The sequence below is a fragment of the Canis lupus genome, chromosome 6 (genome assembly GCF_048164855.1).
Source record: "Canis lupus baileyi chromosome 6, mCanLup2.hap1, whole genome shotgun sequence".
Classification (NCBI taxonomy): domain Eukaryota; kingdom Metazoa; phylum Chordata; class Mammalia; order Carnivora; family Canidae; genus Canis; species Canis lupus.
In genome coordinates this window covers 12,047,521-12,073,138 of record NC_132843.1, presented here as the reverse complement: position 1 = coordinate 12,073,138, position 25,618 = coordinate 12,047,521, and the positions used below count along the sequence as shown (strand labels likewise).

At 39.3% G+C, this 25,618-nt stretch overlaps 1 pseudogene; it reads right to left on the bottom strand.

Annotated features, from left to right (window-relative positions):
• Positions 1-12,199: 12,199 nt before the first annotated feature.
• Positions 12,200-13,311, bottom strand: LOC140634859 (actin, cytoplasmic 1-like; annotated as a pseudogene).
• Between the last annotated feature and the right edge of the window lie 12,307 nt (positions 13,312-25,618).

Genomic DNA, 25,618 nt, shown 5'->3' with positions numbered 1-25,618 from the left:
GTAGGACCTACAAAGACTAATTACTGGAGTCCTAAGAACAGGCTTGTCATTTATCCATTGGGTCAATTGCCCCATCCACAGGTCATTTCCTCAACCCCCAAGTACATAATTGAAATTGATATATTTGTGATATATTTGAGATTTGGAGTATACCCCACAATGGGTCCCTGGTTACAGCATAAAAGCTGTAATACTGAGGAAAGCTATATGGAAACTGCTGAAACTACCAGCTCAGCCAAGATAGTAAAAAATAATATACCAGGGAGGATGGCAGACAGTAATGCCATGATTAAAGACCTGTAGGATTCAGAGGTGGTGAAGGATTCACTATCATATCTCCATTTAATTCACCAGTCTGGCTCTCTCAGAAACAGGATGGCCTCTGGAGAATGACTAGGAACTCCCAAAGACTTAATCTAGTTGGTAGACCTTTTCCCATCTCCTATACCAGAGGTGGTATCACTGGTAAAGCACATTAATAAGGCCTCCGTTATATGGTATGCATCCATTGACTCAGTGACTACATTCTTTCCCATGCCAATTAGAAAAGAAGATCAGAGCATCAGAGCAGTTTGCATTGTTGTAAGATGGACACCGATATTCATTAATAGATCTTCACAGTGTTGTCACAGGCTATCTTAACTCTCCTGCCTTCTATCATGATATATTGGGACCCCCTGGACAACATATTGATCATTTACATCAATGATATCCTGATTAGACAGGATGACTATAAGCTGACTAGGATGCTGATGATATGCTCCAAACAATTGGAGATAACCCCTAAAAAGACTCAGGGACCTCTAAAAAGTTTTTAGGGGTCCAAGTTTTTAGGGGCATGCTAAGATATCACTTCCAAAGTTAAGGACAAATTGCTACATCTTGCATTCCCTAACACATGAAAGAAATACAGTGCATAGTAGACCTCTTTGAGTTCTGGAAACAACATATTCCATGCCCAGGAATATTATCCCAATTCATATATTGGGTGACCCGAAAGGCTTGAATGGGGCCACAAACAGCAAGTCCAGGCCATGGTACAATCAGCCTTGCTTCTTGAAGCATATAATCCCGTAGACTCTAGTATTAAGGGTGTCAGTGGTAGGAAAATGTATACCATGGAGCTTGTTGTAGGCTCCAGTAAGCGATTTAAGTGGCAGACCTCTATGGTTCTAGAATCATTCATGTCATCATGTAGAGAAGTGCATACTCTTTGAGAAAGAGCTCTTGACATGTATAAGGGTAGAGACCAAATGCTTGACCATGGGACATTAAGTGTCTGTTCCTTTGAAACATCCTACTGTGACCCACAAAGCCATAAAATCAGACAAGCCCAAGAGCAGTCCATCATAAGATGAAAATAGGATAACTAGGATCAATCTGAGCAGGACTAGGAGGAGATTCCAAGCAAGCAGTTCAGACTTTTATGTGACCCAGCACAATTGCACCAGTGTTCCTTCACCAGCTTCCACCTAGAGACAAAGAGGGTCCCATACAACCAACTGAAAATAGAGGGGAAAAATCCCAGCCTGGGTTTATAGATGAGTCAGCTCATATACAGGGTCCAAAGGGAAAATAGCAGGTACACTGTAGCCACATTCAAAAGTAGTCTTGGAAGACTGTGACAAAGGAAAATCTTCCTAGTGGGCAGAACTGAACTGTGAGCAGAGCCTCTGGACATCCACTTTGTGTGGAAGGAGAAGTGGCCCAAGATGAGAGTACATATAGATTCAAAATTAGCAGCAATGGCTTAAAAGACAGGTGACAAAGTTATCTGGGGTAAAACCAGGGGCTGAGCATATGCAAAGTGGGCACAGAGCATGAAGACTTTTGTGCATGTTACTAATCACTGGAAAACATCTACTACAGAAGAGGCACTGTCAAATCCCTCAGCCAGCTGAAGTTAGCACTGATGTGATGGGTACCTGAAAGGAATAGCCATCGTGTCAGAGATGAAAACTCTGTGTAGTTCCAACACCAAGGAGTCCCACCTACCAAGGCTGATCTAGTTACCGTTACCTCTGAATGTCCATCTTGTTAGCAGCAGAGACCAACATAAGGCCCCTAACACTGCACTATCCTTGGAGGAGACCAAGTGACCACTGGGTGGCAAATTGACCACTGAGTGGCCCCTATCCATCATGGAAGCACCACTTCATCCTCAGAAAGATAGATAGCTATTCTAGATGAGACTTTGCCTTTCCTGCCCATAGAGCCTCAACCGACACCACTCTCTGGGGCTTAGGGAATACTTGGAATACAGGATGAAATTCCATACAAATAACATCTTAATAACGAAAGAAATATAGGAGTGAACCCATAACCATGGGATTCACTGATCATATCACGTACTAGACTATCCAGAGGACTTCTAGATTGCTAGAACAGCCTTCTAAACATGCAACTGAAATAGCCTAGAGGAAACACTCTGAACAGATTGGGCCCCATCCTTCAGGACATAGCGTATTTATTAAATCAACTCTGTATGGGTCTGTGTCGCCAACAGAAAGGCAACACAGGATGGGAATGAAAGGGTAAAATAAGTGTTGTTCCACTCAGGATTCTTCCCGGTGATCTACTGGGGATTTCCTGCTTCTCATCTCCAAAACTCTGCAATGTTGGAGGTCTTGCTTCCATAGTGAACACGTGTTTTGCCAGGGGACACAGCAAGAGTCCTGTTAAAGTATTGGTTACAGTTGCCACCAGGTCACTTTGGACATCCTGTGGTTGAGAGACAGAGGAGAGAAAAGGAGCCACGATCACGGGAAGGACAAATGCCTCTGCTCAGCAAGAGGAGCTAGAGATGCCTTTACAAAATTGTGTGAGGAGGTACATGTGTGTGGCACACTAGCTGAGCTGTAGCGGCTATGAGGATGTGTTTAACAGAACTTATCAAGAACCCGCTGACAGCTTTTCCAAATCTCCCTCAGATTGCCCAGCAGGAAGGGAGGCTTCCACCCAACCTTTTCTCCTCCCCCCTTCATTGCTCGGAGTCTGACCCTTCTCCCAGCCTTCCCTGACTCCCTCCCTCTTTCCTTTCCCATAGCCTTTGACCTTAATAGAAGTCTTGCACATTTAATCCCATTTTGGCTTCTGCTTCTGGAAGGACTAGGACTAACACAAATTAGAAAATAAATTAGGGATATTTTTTATGATACGACCAAAAAAAGCAGGTTATATTTTTCTATTTGTTGAAGACTTCCATTGTGTTTTAAAATTTTTCTTCATGAAACATTACGTTTTTTCCTGGTTTTTATCTTTTTTGTTGCTATTATAAATGAGTCATTTCTTCCACTATGTTTTCTATCTGGCTGTGACCTGAATAAATGAAGGATACTGATTTCCATATATTTTTATTGTTACTAATTTGTGGATCTTATTATTCAATAGTTTTGTTGTTGTTGAGTCTCTTAGGTCGTCATACTTTCTGCAAACAGTAACAGTTTTATCTACACCTTCCCAATTATTATAGCTCAAATTTCGTTCTTTTGTCTAATTTCATTGGCCAGTAAGGCAAATATAATATTGAGTATTTGTAAGAATGGCCATCCTTGTCTCACTTTTAATCTTAGTGGAGGTGCTTCAGTTGCCTGTCCATTAATCCTTACACTTTTGTGCTGAATTAGATATGTCATGTCAAGGATGTACTAATTTTTTTCTTATTATATTAAGCATTTTTTAGTAATGGTGTTGAATTTTATCAAATTACTTTCAAGCATCCGTAATATTGAATATATTACTTTCCTCAAAATAGTTTCATATGATTATTTTCCTAACATATAAGTATCTTTACTTGGTTTTGGTCATGATCTTTCTTTTTCTTTCTTTCTTCTTTCTTTCTTTTCTTTCTTTCTTTCTTTCTTTCTTTCTTTCTTTCTTTCTTTCTTTCTTTTTTTTCTTTGTTTCTTTCTGTGCTTGATTCTGTTTGTTAATATTTTATTTAAGATTTTATATTTACATTGATATTCATAAGTGATATTGATGGTCTGATAAATATTTTTAAATTTTTGTCAGGTTTTGTTATCAATGTTATATTCAGATCAAAGAAAGAAGTTCAAGGGATCCCTGTGTGGCGCAGTGGTTTAGCCCCTGCCTTTGGCCCAGGGCGCGATCCCGGAGACCCGGGATTGAATCCCACGTCGGGCTCCCGGTGCATGGAGCCTGCTTCTCCCTCTGCCTATGTCTCTGCCTCTCTCTCTCTCTGTGTGTAACTATCATAAATAAATAAAAAATAAATAAATAAGAGAAAGAAGTTCAATATTTTCCTTCTTTGTAAAAAATTTCTCTGAAAATAAATAAATAATAAATATAAATAAAAGAAATAATATAAAACTATTAGAATTGTATGCTTTTAAAGTAGAATTCTCCATCTGGTATGCTGCTTTTTGTGGGTATAGCTCTTTGACCACTTTACCTGTTTCTTCTACAAAAGTCAATTTTAAGTCATTGTCTTTAATCTCTTCTATAGTTTTGGTAAGCTATATTATCTTAGACACTCTTTAAATTTTTTTTCACTTTTTAAAATTTAATTCAGTTTTTGAAATTGATTTACACAAAATTGAACAAAGTAATTAATCCATTGCAATTCTTTTTATTTTCTGTTTTTATGGTTATTTTTTCCTATATTACATTTTTGTGTATTTGCTCTCCTTTTTTTAAAGATTTTATTTATTTATTTGAGAGAGAGTAGGAGCAGGGAGGGGGAGAGGGAAAAGGAAAAGCAGACTCTCCACTGAGCAGGGAGCTTGACAGTGGGGCTCAACCCTAGGACCCTGAGATCATGACTTAAGCTGAAGGCATATTCTTAACCTACCAAGACACCCAGGCACCACTACTCTTTTTTCCTAGAATCAAATAGCTGATGTTTTTTTTTATTGAATTAAGTTTTTTCTTTAACTTAATACTTTTGTCTTTCTGTCCTCTAGCTTATAACTTTTGAGTTCTTCCTAAGTAACTCCTGTTTTCCTTCCACTTATTTTGTTTTTTTTAATTTTCTCCCTAATTTTTTGAATATGATTTTTAATTTACCTTGTATTTTTTTTTAAGAGAGAACACATATGAGTGGGGACGGGTAGAGGTGAGGGTCAGAAGGAGTTGGAGAGAACACCGAGCACACTCCTTTCTGAGCACAGAGCCCCACTTGGATATAGCCCATGACCCTGAGATCACCACCTGAGCTGAAACCAAGAGTCAGCTGCTTAACCAACTTAGCCACCCAGGTGTCCCAAGATTCTTAATTAATCTTAATTCTTTTTTTTTTAAGATTTTATTTATTTATTTATTTATTTATTTATTTATTTATTTATTTATTTATGAGAGACACAGAGAGAGAGGCAGAGACATAGGCAGAGGGAGAAGCAGGCTCCCTGAGGGGACCCTGACGTAGGACTTGATCCCAGGACTCCGGGATCATGCCCTGAGCTGGAGGCAGATGCTCAACTGCTGAGACACCTAGCACCCCATTTTTTTTTAGTGTAGATATTTAAAATTATGAATTTTCCTCTGGGTTCTACTTTAATAGTATTCCACAGGTTTTCAGCGGGATTTTTTTGCTTGTTTTGTTTTTTTCTGGTTTACTACAGCACTTTATTTTTCTTACTTAATGACACGTTGCTGGTTCGTAATGTTCTCACCTGACAGTAGAAAAACAAAATTTGTTGTCATTTCTGTTTTTTTTTTTTAAGCTTAAATTCAATTTAGTTAACATATACTGCATTATTAGTTTCAGGGGTAGAATTTAGTGATCCATTAGTTGCATATAACACCCAGTGCTCATTACACCAAGTGCCCTCTTCAATGCCCATCACATAATTACCCCATCCCCTCTTCACCTCTACTCTAGCAACCCTGTTTGTTTCCTAGAAGTCAGCTTCTCTTATGGTTTTCCTCCCTCTATATTCTCATCTTGTTTTCTTTTTTCCTTCCCTTCCTCTATGTTCATCTGTTGGTTCCTAAATTCTACACATGAGTGAAATCATGTGGTATTTTTCTCTGACTGACTTATTTCACTTAGCATAATACCTTCTAGTTCCATCCATGTCATTGCAAATGGCAAGATTTCATTCTTTGTAATGGTGAGTAATATTACAGTGTGTGTGTGTGTGTGTGTGTGTGTGTGTATCAATCCCATTTCTTTATCCATTTTTCCATTGATGGACATCTGGGCTCTTTCCATAGTTTGGCTATTGTAGACAATGCTTTTATAAGCATTGGGGTGCATGTTTGTATCATTCAGATAAATACCTAGTAGTATAATTGTTGGGTTGTAGGATAGCTCCATTTTTAACTTTTTGAGGAACCTCCACACTGTTTTCCAGAGTGCCTGCACCAGTTTGCACTCCCACTAACAGTACAAGAGGGTTCTCCTTTCTCTACATCCTCACCAACATCTATTGTTTTCTGAGTTGTTAATTTTAGCCATTCTGACTGGTGTGAGGTGGATCTCATTGTGATTTTGATTTGTATTTCCTTGATGACAAATGATGTTGAGCATTTTTTCATGTGTCTCTTGGCCATTGGTATGCCTTCTTTGGAGAAATATCTGTTCATGTCTTTCACCCATTTCTTGATGGATTTTTTGTTTTAGGGTGTTGAGTTTAATAAGTTCTTTATGGATTTTGGATACTAACCCTTTATTGATAAGACATTTGCAAATATATGCTCTCATTCCATAGGTTGCCTTTTAGTTTTGTTGACTGTTTCCTTTGCTGCACAAAAGCTTTTTACCTTGATGAGGTCTCAATAGTTCATTTTTGCTTGTGTTTCTCTTAGCTTTGGAGACATGTCTAGCAAAAACTTACTGTGGCTGAGGTCAAAGAGGTTGCTGTCTATGTTCTCCTCTAGGATTTTGATGAATTCCTATCTCACATCTAGGTCTTTCATCCATTTTGAGTTTATTTCTATGTGTGGTATAAGAAAGTTGCCCAGTTTCATTCTTCTACATGTGGCTGTCCAATTTTCCCAACACCATTTGTTGATGAGACTATCTTTTTTCCATTGGATATTCCTTCCTGCTTTGTCAAAGATTACTTGACCATAGACTTGTGGGTCCATTTCTGGATTCTCTATTCTGTTCTATTGATCTATGCGTCTGTTTTTGTGCCAGTGACATACTGCCTAGATGATTTAAGCTTTGTAATACAGCTTGAAATCCAAAACTGTGATGCCTCCAGCTTTGATTTTCTTTTCAACATTACTTTGGCTATAAAGGGTCTTTTATACCTCCATACAAATTTTAAGATTCTTTGTTCCAACTCTGAAAAATGTTTATGGTATTTTGATAGGAATTTTATTGAATGTGTAGATCACTTTGGGTAGCATAGACATTTTAACAATATTCGTTCTTGCAATCCATGAGCATGGAATGTTTTCACATATCTTTTTGTCTTCCTTAATTTCTTTCATAAGTGTTGTAGAGTTTCCAGAATACAGATCCTTTACCTCTTAGGTTAGGTTTATTCCTAGGTATCTAATGGTTTTTGGTGCTATTGTAAATGAGATCAATTTCTTGATCTCTGTTTCTTCTGCCTCATTGTTAGTGTATAGAAATGCAACTGACTACTGTACATTGATTTTATATCCTGCGACTTAGCTGAATTCCTGTATGAATTCTAGCAATTTTAGGGTAGAATCATTGGGTTTTCTACATAAACTATCATGTCATCTGTGAAAATTGAGAGTTTGACTCCTTTGCTGATTTGGATGCCTTTTATTTCTTTTTGTTGCCTGATTGCCGAGGCTAGGACTTCCAGTACTATGTTGAGCAGCAGTGACAATAGTGGACATCTCTGTCATGTTCCTCACCTTAAGGGAAAAGCTCTCAGTTTTTCCCCATTGAGAATGACATTTGCTGTGTGGTTTTTGTATATGACTTTTATGATATTGAGGTATGCTCCCTCTGTCCCTACGTGGCAGAGAGTTTTTATCAAGAAAGGATGCTGTGTTTTTTCAAATGCTTTTTCTGCTTCTATTGAGAAGATCATATGGTTCTTGTCCTTTCTTTTATTAATGCAGTATATCACTGATTGATTTGTGTGTGTTGAACCATCCTTAAAGCTCAGGAATAAATCCCACTTGGTCTTGGTGAATAATCTTGGTGAGAATTTTTGCATCCATGTTCATCAGGGATATTGTGTGTAATTCGCCTTTTTGATGGGATCTTTGTTTGATTTTGGAATCAAGGTAATGTTGGCCTCATAGAATGAGTTTGGAAGTTTACCTTCCATTTCTATATTTTAAAACAGATTCAGAAGAATAGATATTACTTCTTCAGTAAATGTTTGGTAGAATTCCCCTGGGAGGCTATCTGACCCTAGACACTTGTCTGTTGGGAGATTTTTTTTATTACTGATTCAATTTCTTTACTGGTAATGGGTCTGTTCAGGTTTTCTATTTCTTCCCGCTTCAGTTTTGGTAGTTTATATGTTTCTGGGAATGCATCCATTTCTTCCAGATTGCCTAATGTGTTGGCATATAATTTTTCATAATATTCTCTTATAATTATTGTACTTCTTTGGTGTTGCTTATGATTTTTCCTCTTTCATTCATAATTTTATTTATTTTGGTCCTTTCTCTCTCTCTCTTTTTTTTTTTGTTAAGTCTGGCTAGGGGTTTTCTGATCTTATCAATTATTTCAAAGAACCAGCTCCTAGTTTCTTTGATCTGTTCTACTGGAGTTTTATTTCTATATTATTGATTTCTACTCTGATCTATATTATTTCACTCCTTCTGCTGGCTTAGGCTTTATTTTCTTTCTTTTTCTAGCTCAGTTAGGTGTAAGGTTAGTTGTGTATTTGAGACTTTATTGCTTCTTGAGGTATGTCTGTATTGCAATATAATTCCCTCTTAGGACCAGCTTTGCTGAATGCCAAAGGTTCTGAACTGTCATGTTTTCATTTTCATTTGTTTTCATGTATTTTTTAATTCTTCTTTAATTTCCTGGTTGAACCATTCATTCTTTAGTAGGATGCTCTTTAACCTCCATGTATATGTGGTCCTTCCAATTTTTTTCTTGTAATTGACTTCAAGTTTTAAAGCACTGTGATCTGAAAATATACATGGTATAATCTTAATCTTTTTTGACCAGTTGAGACCTGATTTGTGACCCATCATGTGATCTATTCTGGAGAATGTTCCATGTGAACTTGAAAAGAATGTGTGTTATGCTGCTTTAGAATGAACTGTTCTGGATATATATATATATATATATATATATATATATATATATATATATTCACCTGGTCCAGTGTGTCATTCAAGGCCCTTGTTTCCTTGTTATCTTCTACTTACATAATCTGTCCATTGCTATGAGTGGAGTGTTAAAGTCCCCTATTATTGTATTATTGTCAATGGGTTTCTTTAAATTTGCTGCTAATTGGTTTATATATTTGGCTGCTCCCAAGTTAAGGATATATTTACAATTGTTAGATCTTCTTGTTGTTTAGATCCTTTTATTATGAGATAGTGCCCATCTTCATCTCTTATTACAGCCTTCGGTTTAAAATCTAAGTTTGTCTGATATAAGGATGGCCATTCCAGCTTTCTTTTGATGTCCATTGAATGATAAATGGTTCTCCACTGCCTCACTTTCAATATGGAGGTGTCTTTGGGTCTAAAATGAATCTCTAGTAACCAGCATATCAATGGGTCTACGTCTTTTGATTGGAGCAGTTAGTCTATTTACATTCAGAGCAATTATTGAAAGATATGAATTTAGTGCCATTGTATTACCTGTAAACTCACTGTTTGGGTAGATTGTCTCAGTTTCTTTCTGGTCTTTTTTACTTTGGGGCTCTCTGTCCATTCAAAGGATCTCCTTTAAAATTTCTCAAAGGGCTGGTTCAGAAATCCCTTAGTTGTTTTTGCTCTGGAAATTCTTTATCTCTTCTTCTATTCCAAATGACATCCTTGCTGGATAAAGTATTCTTGGCTACATATCTTTCTAATTTAGCATGTTGAGTGTATCATGCCACTCCTTTCTGGAATGCCAGGTCTTTGTCTGCTGCCAGCCTATGTTTCTACCCTTTTAGGTTTAGGATCTCTTGTCCTAAGATGCATTCAGGATTTTCTCTTTATCTTTGAAATTTGCAAGCCTCACTATTTTTTATTGAAGTGTTTACCTGTTTTTACTGAGTTTGAGGGGAGTTCTCCGTGCCTCCATTTTGTCCACAAAATAATAGAAGGAAAAAAGAGAAAAAATAATAATAACAACAACTACAGCAGGAAAAATAACAGAAAAAATTAAAACAAAACAAAATAAGAAAAAAAAACTAGAAATACAACAATATAAAAAAAATTGACTCTGGGTGTGTTTTGGTTTCCTTGTTATAAGAAACTAGATCCCAAAATAAGAGTGAAAGAAAAATTTATATATATATATATATATATATATATATAATACAATGAAAGGAAACAAATAACTATATATATAATGTATATATAAAAATAAAAATTAAAAAAGAATTGAAAAAATAATAAAATAACTGAAAAAACAATACTGAAAGACTAAAGAATTAAAAAAAAGAAAAAAAGAATGCTATATACTGTTTTCCCCAAGAGCTAAAGCTTTGCAGCCCTGTATGATCAGTAAACTTGGTGTGAGCCAGTTGTTCCTGCTGGTCTTCTGGGGGAGTGGCTGTTGCACTGATTCTCAGGTGCACTTGCCCTAATGGAAATGCACCTCCAGTGTACAGGGAGACAAGACCCAGTGTAAGTGGCTCCGGATTCTACTACGTGGTGTGTTTTGCTCTCTGAAGTCTTTCAGCACCAATGGGTGGAGTGAATGTGGTGGTGCCCCACTCTCTAGCCTGGAGCTGAAAGTACATACCCCTCACTCTTCAATGGGCCCTCACAGAAAAGTAGTCCATCACTCTTGTCTCCCTGGTTTCTGTGAGAACTCTATATTCACCCAGTCTGTGACAGCATTTTTTATCTCAGGCATGTGATTGAGTTTCAAAAATCCAAATTTTATGGACTCCTGCAGCATAACCTGCACTATTCCTCCAGAGGGAGGTTGGGGCTTCTTGCCATGCTTCTGCCTTCTGCTAGACCCCTGCCAGGAAAGCAGTTGCACTACCATGCAGTGGTTTGCAGTTTATGGCAACACCAAGCAAAAAGCACCTAGACTCACTGTTTTCAGCCGACTTCACCATTCTTGTGCTTGGGAACTCTGCCGCATTCAGGCATCCTTGTCCTTCTTGTGACCCTGGGGATCCTAAGACCATGCTGTCCCATCTGGGTTTCTGCCCCACTTTACCACCTGAGTATCATTAAGCCAGCGATGTACCCCACTGTAGCAGACTTCTAAAAGTTCTGTTTTTGTGCCCCATTGCTTTTAATACTGTGTGATAGCCTCCTTAAGCCAGCTCCCTCCTCTCCGCCATATCCTCCAATGTATCACCCTGGACTCAAGTCTCTGCATCTCCTATATTCCAAAAAGTGGTCACTTTTCTACTGTAGAGTTGCAAGATTTCTTTTCTCAGATCTCTGATTGATTTTGCAGATGTTCAGAGTGATTTGACACCTATCTACCTGTATTTGAGGGACCAGACAAATTTAGGGTCTCCTATTCCTCTGTCATCTTAACTCCATTTTGTTGTCATCTCTTAGAGAATTGAGAACTGTGTACAAAACTTTACATAAATTAAAAGGATGAATAAATCTACAGGTGTAAAGGTAAATCCTTTTCTAATTTAAGGTAAGTAATGACCCACCATGTTCTAGCAGAAAAATATCAGGTAAGAAAGGAAATGAAGTGAGAAGTCTTGGACTTCGCCAACACTGTGAGACTAACAAGACAGAAATAACAAGGTCCAAGAACTCTTGCCAGCCTCTGGAAAAATCCTGTATAGTTCTTACACATTAATACTCTGCACATATCAAGAAATGGATGGTCTTGCAAATTCTCACCAAGCCAATAGATTTCTCTTCCATAAACATGTTCTCTCACTTTAATTAGAAAGTGACTAAGCCACATGTACTAAGGATTTTTTTTTGAGATTTTATTTACTTATTCATGAGAGACACAGAGAGAGAAGCAGAGACATAGGGAGAGGGAAAAGCAGGCTCCATGCAGGGAGCCCAATGTGAGACTGAATCCCAGGACCCTGGGATCACAACCTGAGCCAAAGGCAGATGCTTAACCACTGACCCACCCAGTGGCTTATTCCACTTTCATGAGGCCAGCAGGAGGTGAGGCAAACATATACTTCTGAATCATCTCATGCAGCAAATGCTGTGAATCTTCTTCCAGCCCATTTAGAAACAACTGCAGTGGATGATGAAGGGGCCCAACTTGTCCTTCTCCTGATTGCTGATCCACATCTGATGGAAGGTGGACAGTGAGCCCAGGATGGAGTCCTCAGTCCACTCTAAGTACTTACTTTCAGGAGAAGTGATGACCTTGACATTCATTATGCTGTGAGCCAGGGCAATGATCTATTTCTGCGTCTTACTGGCAATGCCAGAGTACATGATAGTCCCACCAGAACCACCATGTTGACAAACAGGTCCTTCTAAATCTCAAGATCACACTACATGATGGAGTTGAAGGTAGTCTCATGGATATAGTCTCGCAGGACTCAATACCCAGGAAGGATAAATAAAAGAGCTCCCCTGGACACAGAGCCACTCATTGCTGATGTGATTACCTGGCTGTCTGCATGCTCGTAATTCTTCTGGTAGGAGGAGGACAAAGTGGTGGCCATCTCTTGCTGCAAGTCCATGGTGACAATGTAGACTCCTTGATGTCATGCATGATTTTTTTGCTTGGTGGTGGAGGTAAAGCTATAGCCATGTTCTGTGAGGATCTTCATGAGGTGGTCAGCCAGGTCCCAGCCAGCAAGGGCCTGACCCAGGTAGATTAAGGCTGGGTGTAGCCCTAGTAGATGGGCATCCTGTGTGTGACCCCAACCTTAGGGTCCATGACAGTACCAGAGATGTGACCAGAGGAATAAAGGGGCAGCACAGCCTAGATGGCCATGTACATGACCCAGGTATTGAAGGTCTCAAGTATGATCATAGTCATTTTCTGTCTGTTGTTCTTGAAGTTCATGAGTGCCTCAGTCAGCAGTCCCAGGTGCTCCTCTAGGACCACATGTAGCTCATTAGCTCATTATAAAAGGTGTGGAGCCATAGCTTCCCCAATTCATCCCAGTTGGTGATGATGCTATGCTCCATGTGGTACTTCATGGTCAAGATGCAGCAATTGTTCTGGGCCTTGTCACCCATGTAGCTGTCTTTCTGCTCATGCCCACCATGACACCCTGGTGTTGGGTGTCTGACAACAAATGGAACACATCTAGTAGTCACCATCCCCAGAAAAGCCAACTTTACTCATTTCCAAGCCCATTCAATGACTAGTGTGGTGGTTTCTTCTTGCATTGCAATCTGCAGGGGGCTGGGAGCAGAAGATCCAGGAGGCTGAGACACAGGAGCACATGGAGTGCAGCCTGGCTGCAGCAAGTGACATCACAAGTCTTCATATGTTGTGTTATCATTGTCTACAGTTTCAGTCAGTGACTCTTCTTTGCTCTAAGCATTGTTAAAAATAGTTTGAAATTTCCACATAGAAGGAGTTCTTTCCCCCTGATTTTTATTAATTTTTAGTTAAGGGATCCCTGGGTGGCTTAGCGGTTTAGCACCTGCCTTCGGCCTAGGGCATGATCCTGGAGTCCCGGGATCGAGTCCCACATCGGGCTCCCTGCATGGAGCCTGCTTCTCTCACTGCCTGTGTCTCTGCTTCTCTTCCTCTCTCCCTCTCTGTGTCTCTCATGAATAAATAAAATCTTTAAAAAAAAATTTTTAGTTAAATTGTTTTGTAATCAGAGAATACTGTCTTTACTCTTTGGATTTTGTTGAGGGGTTTTTTTGTGTGTGTGGCTTAATAGTTTTTGTGAGTATTCATGGGCAAAGGAGAGAGAAATGTATTCCCTTTTTAGGTTATTTAATTGGATATGTTATCAATCAGATCTATCTTATCAGCTATTTAACTAAGGTTTCCAGAATTTAATTATTTTTTATGTACTTCATCTATCATAGATTGAGAAATAGACTAAATAATTTTATCAAGTTGTCATTAGTAAATGGTAATGTTCTCTAAGGAAGGGCAAAACTGAATTCAGGCAGTTTGACTTCAGAATCTCAACTCTTAACTATTATATCATGCTGACTTTCATGGGTATTCATTAGGTTTTGCTCTGTGTGGTCTCACTACTAAACTCTTTAGTAGGAGGAAGAGAGATTTCCCAGAGGAAATCAATAATAAGGACTGGGAGGACACAGGAGTTTGTGAAGCAATGCAGCAAGGTATCCAGGAAGTTAGGCAATTCACTGAGGAGCTGAGAAATTGTGCAAAATATAACACAACTAGAGAGAAAGGAACTGTAAATTGGTGGAATATTGGTCAATGAAGTTGCCAAGGGTGTGGCATACTTAGCAAGGTTGCAGTGTGGTGGGGCAGGGGAGATGCAGTTAAATTGGGGATTATAAATGGCTAATGTCAAGCAACAGAGTAATTAGGGACAAGCTCCACCAACAATCTGTAAGAGGGTTATGATAGTGAGATAGCCACACCTTACAGACCTCCCAATTTTTTTTTTTTTAAGATTTTGTTTATTTATTCACGAGACAGAGAGAGAGAGAGAGAGAGAGGCAGAGACACAGGCAGAGGGAGAAGCAGGCTCCATGCAAGGAGCCGGATGTGGAACTTGATCCCGGGTCTCCAGGATCAGGCCCTGGGCTGAAGGTGGCGCTAAACTGCTGAGCCACCGGCTGCCCCAGACCTCCCAATTTCTGAGTGGAGAGGAAGATATGAGTTCTGAAGCAGGAGACTCCACCCACCAGACAGTTGCAGGGTTAAGATACAAATGGAGAAGGCCCCTGAGTTGTTTCCCTGTAAAGGGAGGTGACAGTTCCATCATGGTAGAGGATGGGGTAATGACTGACTTTCTACTGGCAAGATTTTTCAGCTCCTGAGAAAGGAGAAAGATGTCTGTGCTGAGGAAGCTAGTTTGTTCACGAAAAGAAATGAGCTTACCTTAGGGAAATCCTTTGGTATTGTATCTAAATGAGGACACAAACCAGAGCAGTATAATTACAAGGAAATATTATTTCCCTGCTTATCTTTAGGCCTCAGAAATGGAAAGAATATTTGTTCTCTGCAAATTAGTTGCCCAAGCTTGTAAGAGAAGGCCTTTAGTCTTTGCTCACAAAGATGGACAATGCAAAATTCCACTAATATGCTGACAGAGAAACGGAATGGTTGTAAAACTGATTTCCTAGGTATCTGACAGTTTTGGGTTGGGGAAGATGAGATTAGGTTTGTTTGAGAGACTCGGTTTTTTGGAGACCAAGTTATTTGGACTGTGGAAAAGGAATTCCAGATCTGCTCATACCTACACCTTCATGCCTCACATCCTGGAAAAGAAATATGGAGAAGTGGAACAACTGGTTACATGAAATTATCCATTCTCAAGCAAGCAAGAGAAGATGTGGAGTTAAATCAAGCCAGAAAAAAATAAAAAAAAAAAAAAAAGGGATCCCTGGGTGGCGCAGTGGTTTGGCACCTGCCTTTGGCCCAGGGCACGATCCTGGAGACCCGGAATCGAATCCCACATTGGACTCCTGGTGCATGGAGCCTGCTTCTCCCTCTGCCTGTGTCTCTGCCTCTCTCTCTCTCTCTCTCTCTGTGACTATCATAAATAAATAAAAAATTTTAAAAAATCAAGCCAGAAATTAATTTGGCCATGGAGGAGGGGTAAATGCTGAAGTGACTCTCACACATCCAGCAGGAAGCCTCTGGAGGAAGGTGATGGGCAAGCAGTCGGTACTGAAGGCAGCAAATCCCATATCACCCAGGGTTGGATACTTTCCATCTGCAGGTGAAGGAAACGTGAGTAATTGGGTAACTAGCAACTGCGAACAGCATAGTCTGGTGTCTTTCCTTAAAGAAATCTCTATTCTGGGGCAAAGAAAGGGAAGATGCAGAGCTTCGTCAAGTGAGGGAGATAGTGTGGCTTCTAAGGAAAGGGAAAATATGGAGACTCCAACTCTATGGGACAGTCACTCTGAAAGTTGAAGAAGTCACCCAAAACTAACAAAACCCAGCTATAGCCCACCAACCAAAGAAAAAGCTGCCAAGTCATACCTGGGTATGTACATGTACATACATGTACAAACAATGTACATATCTTAATTTAACTGGTTATGGGATGTCTCAGTAAGATAGAAAAGGTTTTGTGCTTGTGCTTGTCAATTCTAAGAAGGGATGGGTTGTCAGCCATGCTTGCAATAGCAGTTTAGTCTTAGATGTGTTTCATTAGAAACATTGTTCTGTTGGCCTAAGTCCCGTTGAAAACATTGTTTATCTCAATATGACTGTTAGCAAAAGTGTGCTGTACTTTCTCAGGCTCGAAATAGATTAAAGGTCCTGGTTGGGGAAAGTAATTTGGCTGAGTGGAAGGCCATGGAAAAGCCTCCGTAGGGTTGTAGCTCTTGAAAGATCTAAGGTGAGCCTTACCTCAGATACCCAGAAGTTTCCTGCACTTCCATAGATACTCTACTCTGTGAGGAGATTTGGGCACATAGGTCAGAGAATAACAAAATCATATTAAGTGTAATATACTATGTACTTCCCCTTCCTGTTGTGCTTGGCTTTGAGCTAGAATACACCTTGAGGAATTTGGCTTTGTGTTGTAAGCAGTTTTTTTTCTTAGGCAAAGTTGGGGGCAATACACTATTTACTATAAACATCTTTTGTTCTGAAAAAAGCAACAGGGTTGGACAGATTTAGTTTTGTAATGTAAGGCAAAACTGTTCTCTAAAATCGGAAGGGTTGAGATGCTGTGAATCTAAAAATCTAAAATGTAAAAAAAAAAATTAAAAACATAAAAATAAAAATCTAAAATGTTCACGGGACCCTGTAAAATGTGTGTGTGTGTGTGTGTGTGTGTGTGTACTTGTGACTCTACTCAACTTCTTTCTTCCTTTTTGAGAAGCCTTTTTTTAGGTCTAGATCACAGGAACAGGAGGAGGGACACACCCAACAGCTGTAGAAGCAGGAAACATCTACTCTAAAACTGAAGAACAAAAACATGAAAATTGAGAGTGTTTGTGCATATTTAGTTCTCACTAACTTTCTGAAAATGTCCACATTTCATCTATGTATGATGGGGAATGGGGATGCTTGGTTCTCTTTGTGCAATGTATCCAGCAGTTTTGTCTTTGCAAATTTATTACTTCCTTTAGAGAGTATTTCTTTTCTTCACATTCCAGAAGCATTAGGAAGTAAGTCCCATTAGACAGCAGAGAGACAGTTAATTATAGGAGTGATGATCACCTTATGCTGAAGGAGGATCTGTGAAGAAGAACATGCCTGAACTTGGCTGAGGTCAACATGAACTAAATTACTGATGAAAATATTTAGAACTAAAAAAATAAACATGTTGAGGAATGTGAAAAATACAAGTTTTCCTTGTTTTTAATAATTCATATGGTTATGTAAAAGTAAACGAGCTACTTGTGTAACTCTGGTGGAGATGCTGACTCCTACCTTTATGATAGGCCAGCTGCTTTTTAAGAGGAGGATGTGTATTATCCAGTTTTCAAGGAAGAGCTTCTCTTTCAAGAAAATGAAACCTAGATAGGAAATAGAAACTTAGTCCATGGGAGAACTTGCCTTTCTCTCCGAACTTTGTTTGGGAACTATATTTGAAATTAGGTAAACATATTTGAGAGACTACTGATTGCTAGGGGAAGACCACCTCTGCTCACCTGAAGGCAGGGGCTATAAGCTGCAAATGATTCACTGGTATTTTGTAAATCAGATTACATATTCTTTTCTATATTCATCAACCCTTCTGTCCTCATTGGTTCAGTGTTCTCAAAATATGGTATTTGGACTACCTCCACTAGATCACCTGGAAGTTGTTAAAAATAAAAATTCCAAATAAATAAATAAATAAATAAAAATAAAAATTCCTAGTACCATACAGTATGAGCACACCTTGGAGATATTGTGTAGTCTGTTCCAGTCACCACAATAAATTGACCATTGCAATAAAGTAAGTCAAGTGAATGTTTTGGTTTCGCAGTGCATATAGAAGTTATGTTTACAGTATACTGTAGTCTATTAAGTGTGCAATAGCATTATGTCTAGAAACAATGTACATATCTTAATTTAAAAATACTTTATTGGGATGCCTGGGTGGCTCAGCAGTTAAGCATCTGCCTTTGGCTCAGCGCATGATCCTGGAGTCCCTGGATCGAGTCCCACATGGGGTTCCCCGCGGGGAGCCTGCTTCTCCCTCTGCCTGTGTCTCTGCCTTTCTCTGTGTGTCTCTCATGAATAAATAAAATCTTTTAAAAAATTAAAAAATATAAAAATACTTTATTGTGGAGTGCCTGGGTGGCTCAGTCAGTTAAGTGTCTGCCTTTGGCTCAGGTTATGATCATGGGGTCTGGGATCAAGCCTCACATCAGGGTCCCTGCACAGTGGGGAGCCTGCTTCTTCCTCTCCCTCTGCCTGCTAAAAAAAAATAAAGCTAACCATCACCTGAGCTCTCAGTAAGTCATATCTTTTTTGCAGGTGGAAGGTCTTACCTCTGTGTTGATTGACTCGTTAGGTGGTGGTTGCTGAAGGTTGAGGTAGCCAAGGCAATTCTTAAAATAAGACAACAACAAAGTTTTCCACATCAATTGACTTTTCCTTTCATAAATGATTTCTCTGTAGCGTGAACACTGTTTGATAGCATTTTACTCACAGTAGAACTTCTTTCCAAACTGGAGTCAATCCTCTCAAACCCTGTTGCTGCTTTACCAACCAAGTTTATGGAATATTCTAAGTCCTCTGTTACCATTTCAGCAATGTTCACAGCATCTCCACCAGCAGTAGATTCCACCTGAAGGAACCATTTCTTTGTTCATCCATCAGAAACAACCTCTCATCTTGTTAAAGCTTTATCATGAGATTGCAGCAATTTGGTCACATCTTTAGGCTCTACCTCTAATTCTAGCTCTCGTGCTATTCCCACCACATCTGCAGTGACTTCCTCCACTGAAGTCTAGAGCCCCTCAAGGCCACTCATTAGAGCTGGAATCCACTTCTTCCACGTTCCTGGTAATGATGATATTTTGACCTCTCCCGTGAATCACACATGTTCTTAATGGCACCTAGAATAGTGACTCTTTTTCAGAAGATTTTCCATTGACTTTGTGCCCAGATCCATCAGAGGAATCATTGTCTGTGGAAGCTATAGCCCTATGAAATGTATTTCTTCAATAATGACTTGAGTTGAAATTACTCCTTGATCCATGAGCAACCAAATGGATTTTGTATTAGCAGACATGAAAACAACACACATCTAATTGTGTATCTCCATCAGAGCTCTTGGGTCACCAGGTGCATCATTAATAAGTACTACTTTGAAAAGAATCTTTTTTTCTGAGCAGTAGGTCTCAACAGTGGGTTTAAAAGACTCAGTAAGACATGTTGTAAACAGATGTGCTGTCTTCTAGGTTTTGCTGCTCCACTTATAGACCAAACGCATAGCAAATTTAGCATAATTCTTTTGCTGTTAAGATTTATTTACTTATTTATTTATTTTAAAGAGAGAGAGAGAGAACACACACAAGCAGGGGAAAGGCAGGAGTGAGGGGAAAGCCTCAAACAGCCTCTCTGCTGATTACTGAGTCTGACACAGAACTTGACCCCAGGATCCTGAGATCATGACCCATGATCTTGAAATCAAGAGTCAGAGGCTTAACCAACCGAGTCACTTAGGTGCCCTAATTTAGCATAATTCTTAAGGGCCTGAGAATTTTCAGAATGGTAAATGAGCATTGGTTTTAACTTAAAGTTACCAGCTTTGGGCAGCCCTCAAAGCTGGCTCAGCGGTTTAGCGCTGCCTTCAGCCCAGGGTGTGATCCTGGAATCCCGGGATCGAGTCCCACGTTGGGCTCCCTGCATGGAGCCTGCTTCTCCCTCTGCCTGTGTGTCTGCCTCTTTCTCTGTGTCTCTCATGAGTGAATAAATAAAATTAAAAAAAAAAAAGTCACCAGTTTCGTTAGCCCTTAACAAGAAAGTCAGCCTGTCTTTTGAAGAGTTAAAGCCAGGCATTGACTTCTCCTTTCTAGCTATGAAAGTCTTAGATGGCATCTTCTCCCAACAGAAGGTTCTTTTGTCTACACTGAAAATCTGTATTTTAGGGTAGCCACCCTCACTGATTATCCTAGCTAGAGCTTCTGGATCACTTGCTGCAGCTTCTCCATCAGTACTTGCTGCTTCAACTTGCACTTTGATGTTATGGAAACAGCTTCTTTCCTTAAACCTCATGATCCACTTGCTGCTAGCTCCAAACTTCTCTCCTGCAGCTTCCTCACCTCTCTCAGACTTCATTGAATTGAAGTCTGAGAACTGAATAGTTTAGGGCCTTGCTCTGGTTTAGACTTTGGCTTAAAGGAATGTTGTGGGTGGTTTGATCTTCTAACCAGACCACTCAGACTTTCTCCATATCAGCAGTAAGACTATTTAGCTTTCTGATCATTCCTGTGTTCACTGGGTCAGTGCTTTTGATTTCCTTCAAAAACTTTTACTTTGCACTCGTGACATGGCTAACTGGTACAAGAGGCCTAACTTTCGGCCTATCTCAGCTTTCAATATGCCTTCCTTACTAAAATTAATTGTTTCTACTTTTTGATTTCAAGTGAGAGATGCGAGATTCTTCCTCCCTTGAACACTTAGAAGTCATTGTAGCATAATAAATTGGGATAATTTTAATATCGATGTGTCTCAGGGAATAGGAAAGCCCGAGGAAAGGGAAGGAGACAGAGGGATGCTGGTGGGTATAGCAGTCAGAACATACACATTTATCATATAAGCTTGCCATTTTTAATGTGCACAGTTCATGGTGCCCCAAAAGAATCACAATAGTAACATCAAAGATCACAGATCACCATAACAAATATAATAATGAAAAAGTTTGAAACACTGCAAGAATTACCTGTGACACAGAGACATAAAGTGAGCAAACACTGTTGGAAAAATGGCACCAACAGACTTCCTCTATGTAAGGTTGCCACAAATCTTCAATTTGTAAAACAACAGCAACAACAACAACAACAACAAAACGACAACACAGGATCTGTGAAATGCAATAAAGTGAAGCATAATGAGATGAGGTTTGCCTATACTCGACTCATTTAAAATATCTGGACATAGAACCTAGGAATTTGTATCTTAAACACCGCTTACAGGGTTTTTTTCTTATGCATGCTCAAGTCTTATCACCCCAGCAATCTCAGCTGTGCTACCAGGAATTAAGGAGACGATCTATGTTCATGACAGTGATAGAATTTTAAAGAAGGAACTGGTGGTAAAAACAGCATAAAGAGATTCCCATGTGAAAGATGAGGAGCTTCACTAGCTAGCTTTTTTTATACAGCCTGTGTGTAAATTCACCTTCTATGGCCAATTGAGAAGGCTTTAGTTTGTTATTGCAGCAGATGGCAATTTCCTGTAGACTTTGACTCTCTCTTTCTAGAGAAGCTTATAAATACTTTATTTGTGATTGGCCACCAGATGAAGCTAGAAACTTCCAAGTTGGGCTGTTAAGTCCTTAAGAAAATGGTTTTCTCTGAGCCAGGCAGTATCTTTCTGCAACCACTTGAGTAGGATCTGTCTTGGGTTCAATTCTATCTTCTCCAAGTACTATAGTGACTTCTCCGCAACATTTAATCTGGAGTCAAAGGTTGGAAACTAATGACCTGGCTGCTATGTGGCCTCACAGGCCTTCTGAAGTACCTGATTACTCACACAGGACTGATGGGAGCCTCAGAAACAGCAAATACTTCCTGCTTTAGTATTTTCTCACTGCCTCACTTACCTGCCATGCCCAACCTACTATATGCTTACACACTGTCAACCCCATCCTTCCTGCCTCCTTTCCTTCCTGCATGAGTTATGCTGCTACTAATCTATAAAAACAAAACTCAAACTTCACACTTTTTTCCAGTACAATTAAGCACATCACATACTATAGGTAGAAGCAAAATCAAACCATTTTGCATTGTTAGATAAACTGAAAATAGTAGGGTCATTGTGACTTGCTCTGGTCTCCAGAACAATAAACTCTGCAAAATTTCCTGCAAACCTGGATTCTCTAAAAGAGTTGGGTTTTTCCCCCCACTGTGAACAGGCTAATGTGAAGTTGGTGCCCTTGAACATTTTATCTTTCTTTTCCTTTAAGTGTGTTTTGAATTTCATGAACCTCAAAAAGCCTGACACCCTCGCACTGATGATGAGTAAAGTTTGTTGTTTCTTTCTTTTTTTAAAAAAATTATTTATTTAGTAATGAGAGACACAGAGAGAGGCAGAGACGTAGGCAAAGGGAGAAGGAGGCTCCCCACCAGGAGCACGATGCCAGACTCGATCCAGGACCCCGAGATCACACCCTGAGCGGAAGGAAGATGCTCAATGACTGAGCCACCCAGGCACCCCTGTCCTTCCTTTCCTAAATGTGACAGTCTGTCCTCAGTCATCCTTTGGTGCTCCCTTCCAGCCCTTTCTATTGTACCCTCCAGAATCCCTTCCGTTGTACTAAGATCTGTACTGAACCCAAAACCTAGTAGTCATTCTAGTCTTTGTATCCCCACTCCCTGCTCTTATATCCTAAAAGTCTTTCATACTAGTCCAAACACAATCAAGACCTATTTATTTATTTATTTAGGTATGAGAGTTTTTATGCTTTAATCTGTTGCTATTTGAAAACATCTTTATTGAGATGTAATTCATATACCATAAAATTCACTCACTTAATGTGTACAGTTCAATGGTTGTGTGTATTTTCACAGAGTTGTGCAACCACAATCTAACCTCAGGTATTTTTATCACCCCAGAAAGAAATCAGCACCCTTTAGCTGTTAACTATAATCTCTCACTTGGATTCTATAACAGCCTCTATTAAGTTATTAGTTTAACACTTGTGAGCCATTCTCCACACTATGGTCAAAGAGAAATTTCTAAAGTACAAATCTAAGTGCACCTTTTCCTAGATTAAAAACTTTCAATAGTTTCTTACTCCCATTATCATCCTGACACAGCACAAAACCTTTAAGTTGAATCTAGGGCCTACAGGAACTTACCTTTTTTCTTATTTAGGAATAAATAGTATTTTAGCATCATCTGGGGGCCATGTGGGACTTAAGAAAATTGATGAACCCCACAAATGTGTATGCAAAAGATATATGCTCGGATATGTTCTCCTCTCCCGGAGAAAAGATGATAAATTGCATTAGATTTTCCAAGATTTAGAATATCCAGAAAAGCAGACCAACTATATAAGGTTTTACTCATTTTATAGCTTCCTATTGTTTGTATTTTTTATTTTATTAATGGAGTGGGAGACACAATCGCACAGAGTTTGAGGTTTCTTTTTTTTTTAAGATATTATTTATTTATTCATGAGAAACACACACACACACACAGAGAGAGAGAGAGAGAGAGAGGTAGAGACACAGGCAGAGGGAGAAGCAGGCTTCATGCAAGGAACCCAACGTGGGACTCGATCCCGGGTCTCCAGAATCATGCTCTGGGCCAAAGGCAGCGCTAAACCACTGAGCCACCCGGGCTGCCCAAGTTTGAGGTTTCTAAAGATCAGTCTGGCCTGGGGTGTGTTGAAGGAGTATGCAGGCCAGGGCATGAAAGTATTACTTGGGGGAATAAAGTCTAAAGTAAGCCTTGTTAGTTAAACTAAGGGTGTGAGGAGGTGGTTGGTAGAGGAGGACAGAGCCGGGAAGGGCCACAGAAAGGGGAAATGAGCCTTTGGGAGGGGGAATGGAATGTCAGCACCACAGTAAATCTGGCCATTATACCCTGGGTATGGATTTTGTTCATCTTCGAACCCCCAGTGCTTGGCACATAATAGGCGTAGGATAGACAGCAAGTGCTGAATGGATTAATAAATGAATACTTCTAATAAGGCATCACAGTTATTTATGTTTCTGTGCCTATTTTATTCATCTCTGACTCATTAGTTTTGCACACAGTATTTGTTGAATTGGCCTTAGTTGCATAGCTAGACAAAGATTAGGTTTGGCACTTGGGAGAACATATCCTCACTCATAGGTCAGTTCTCTTGTCCCTACCACCATAATGACTCTTTAATGCCGTACTAGTGAAAATAAGCTCCTCCTCTGAGATTTCTCAGAGACTCACAAACCACAGTTTCTTTTCTGATAATTAGTTTCATTTACTCTTAGTTAGCCACACCTCTTATGGGTAAGCAACATTTTTCTGAAGCTGTGGGTTTCAAATATTCAAACCCTTGTATTTTAGGTCAACACAAATGTTTTATCTGATGTATTTTAAAAAGCCAATAAGTGTGGAAGTCTGTCTTAATGGTAATAGATGCCATCCAAAGAAAAGCTTGATGTGTTTGCCAATGTGGCTCTTTGCCTTCATCTTCTAGTTGATCAAAAGAAAATCTAGCAAAACTGAAACTTTCGGAAAACACAACCGATTTTGCCTAAATTTTAAATTATACTAACAAATGTTAGAATTTATTTTGAATTAGATTGTAATTCTTACCAGTGTATAAGTTTTCAAAACAATGACACATCTTAACACTTTAGCACTAAGCTCTAACAGTTTTAGAGGATTTCAAGAAAATTTGATACTTGGTATGAATATACGTAGAAGTAACATACAGAACTGAATTAATAGAAAAAAATGGCTCAGTTCACAATATCTTATGAATCTCAAATGAACTTACCTGTATAATGTATAAGTGTCTTGGGATCAGAGTCAAATAAATTTGGATTTTATTCCCAGCTCTGTCAATTACTAGCCACATGACCTTGAGCAAGTGATTTTCCTTTATGTCTGAGTATATAAATAATATCTATCCAACAGAATTAATTGAAATAAATGCTCCAGTTACTCAATAATGGCAGTTATTATTATGACAACCCTCATGGTAAGAATATCAATCTGCAATGTATCAATCAGAGTTTTTAGTTGCAAGGAAAACAAACTCTGTCTTTTTTAAAAGCAGAAACAGTATTTTAGACTAGGAATCTATGTAGCTTGTGGATTTCCTGAGAGGTAGCACACCCTATTTGAAAGCTACATAGCCAGGGGTACCTGGATGGCTCAGTTGGTTAGACGTCTGCCTTCAGCTCAGCCCTGGGATGGAGCCCCACACTGGGATCCCTGCTCAGAGGGGAACTGGCCTCTTCTTTTCCCTCTGCCAGCCACGACCCTGCTTGTGCTCTCTTGGTCTCTGTCAAATAAATGAAATCTTAAAAAAAAAAAAAAAAAAAAGCTACATAGCCCAAATCATAAGGAGAATCAAAAATGCTTTCATGAGAACACTATTGCCAGCTGCTCCTTCCATATCGGACACTGTGCCCTGGGCTGGGCTAACGGTGCTTCTGTTGCCTCCATTAGCTGGATGCTATGGGGTCACTGACCCATTAAAGTCTGATTGGTCACATAAGTGCATCTCAGAGACCCAGTAGATTAGGACAAGGAGTTTCTGGCATTTACAGTCACACTTTCAGTCAGAGATGTGCTCTGACAACTACATTTAAATGATGGGGAATCCTCTAAATATAGGAGGAGATT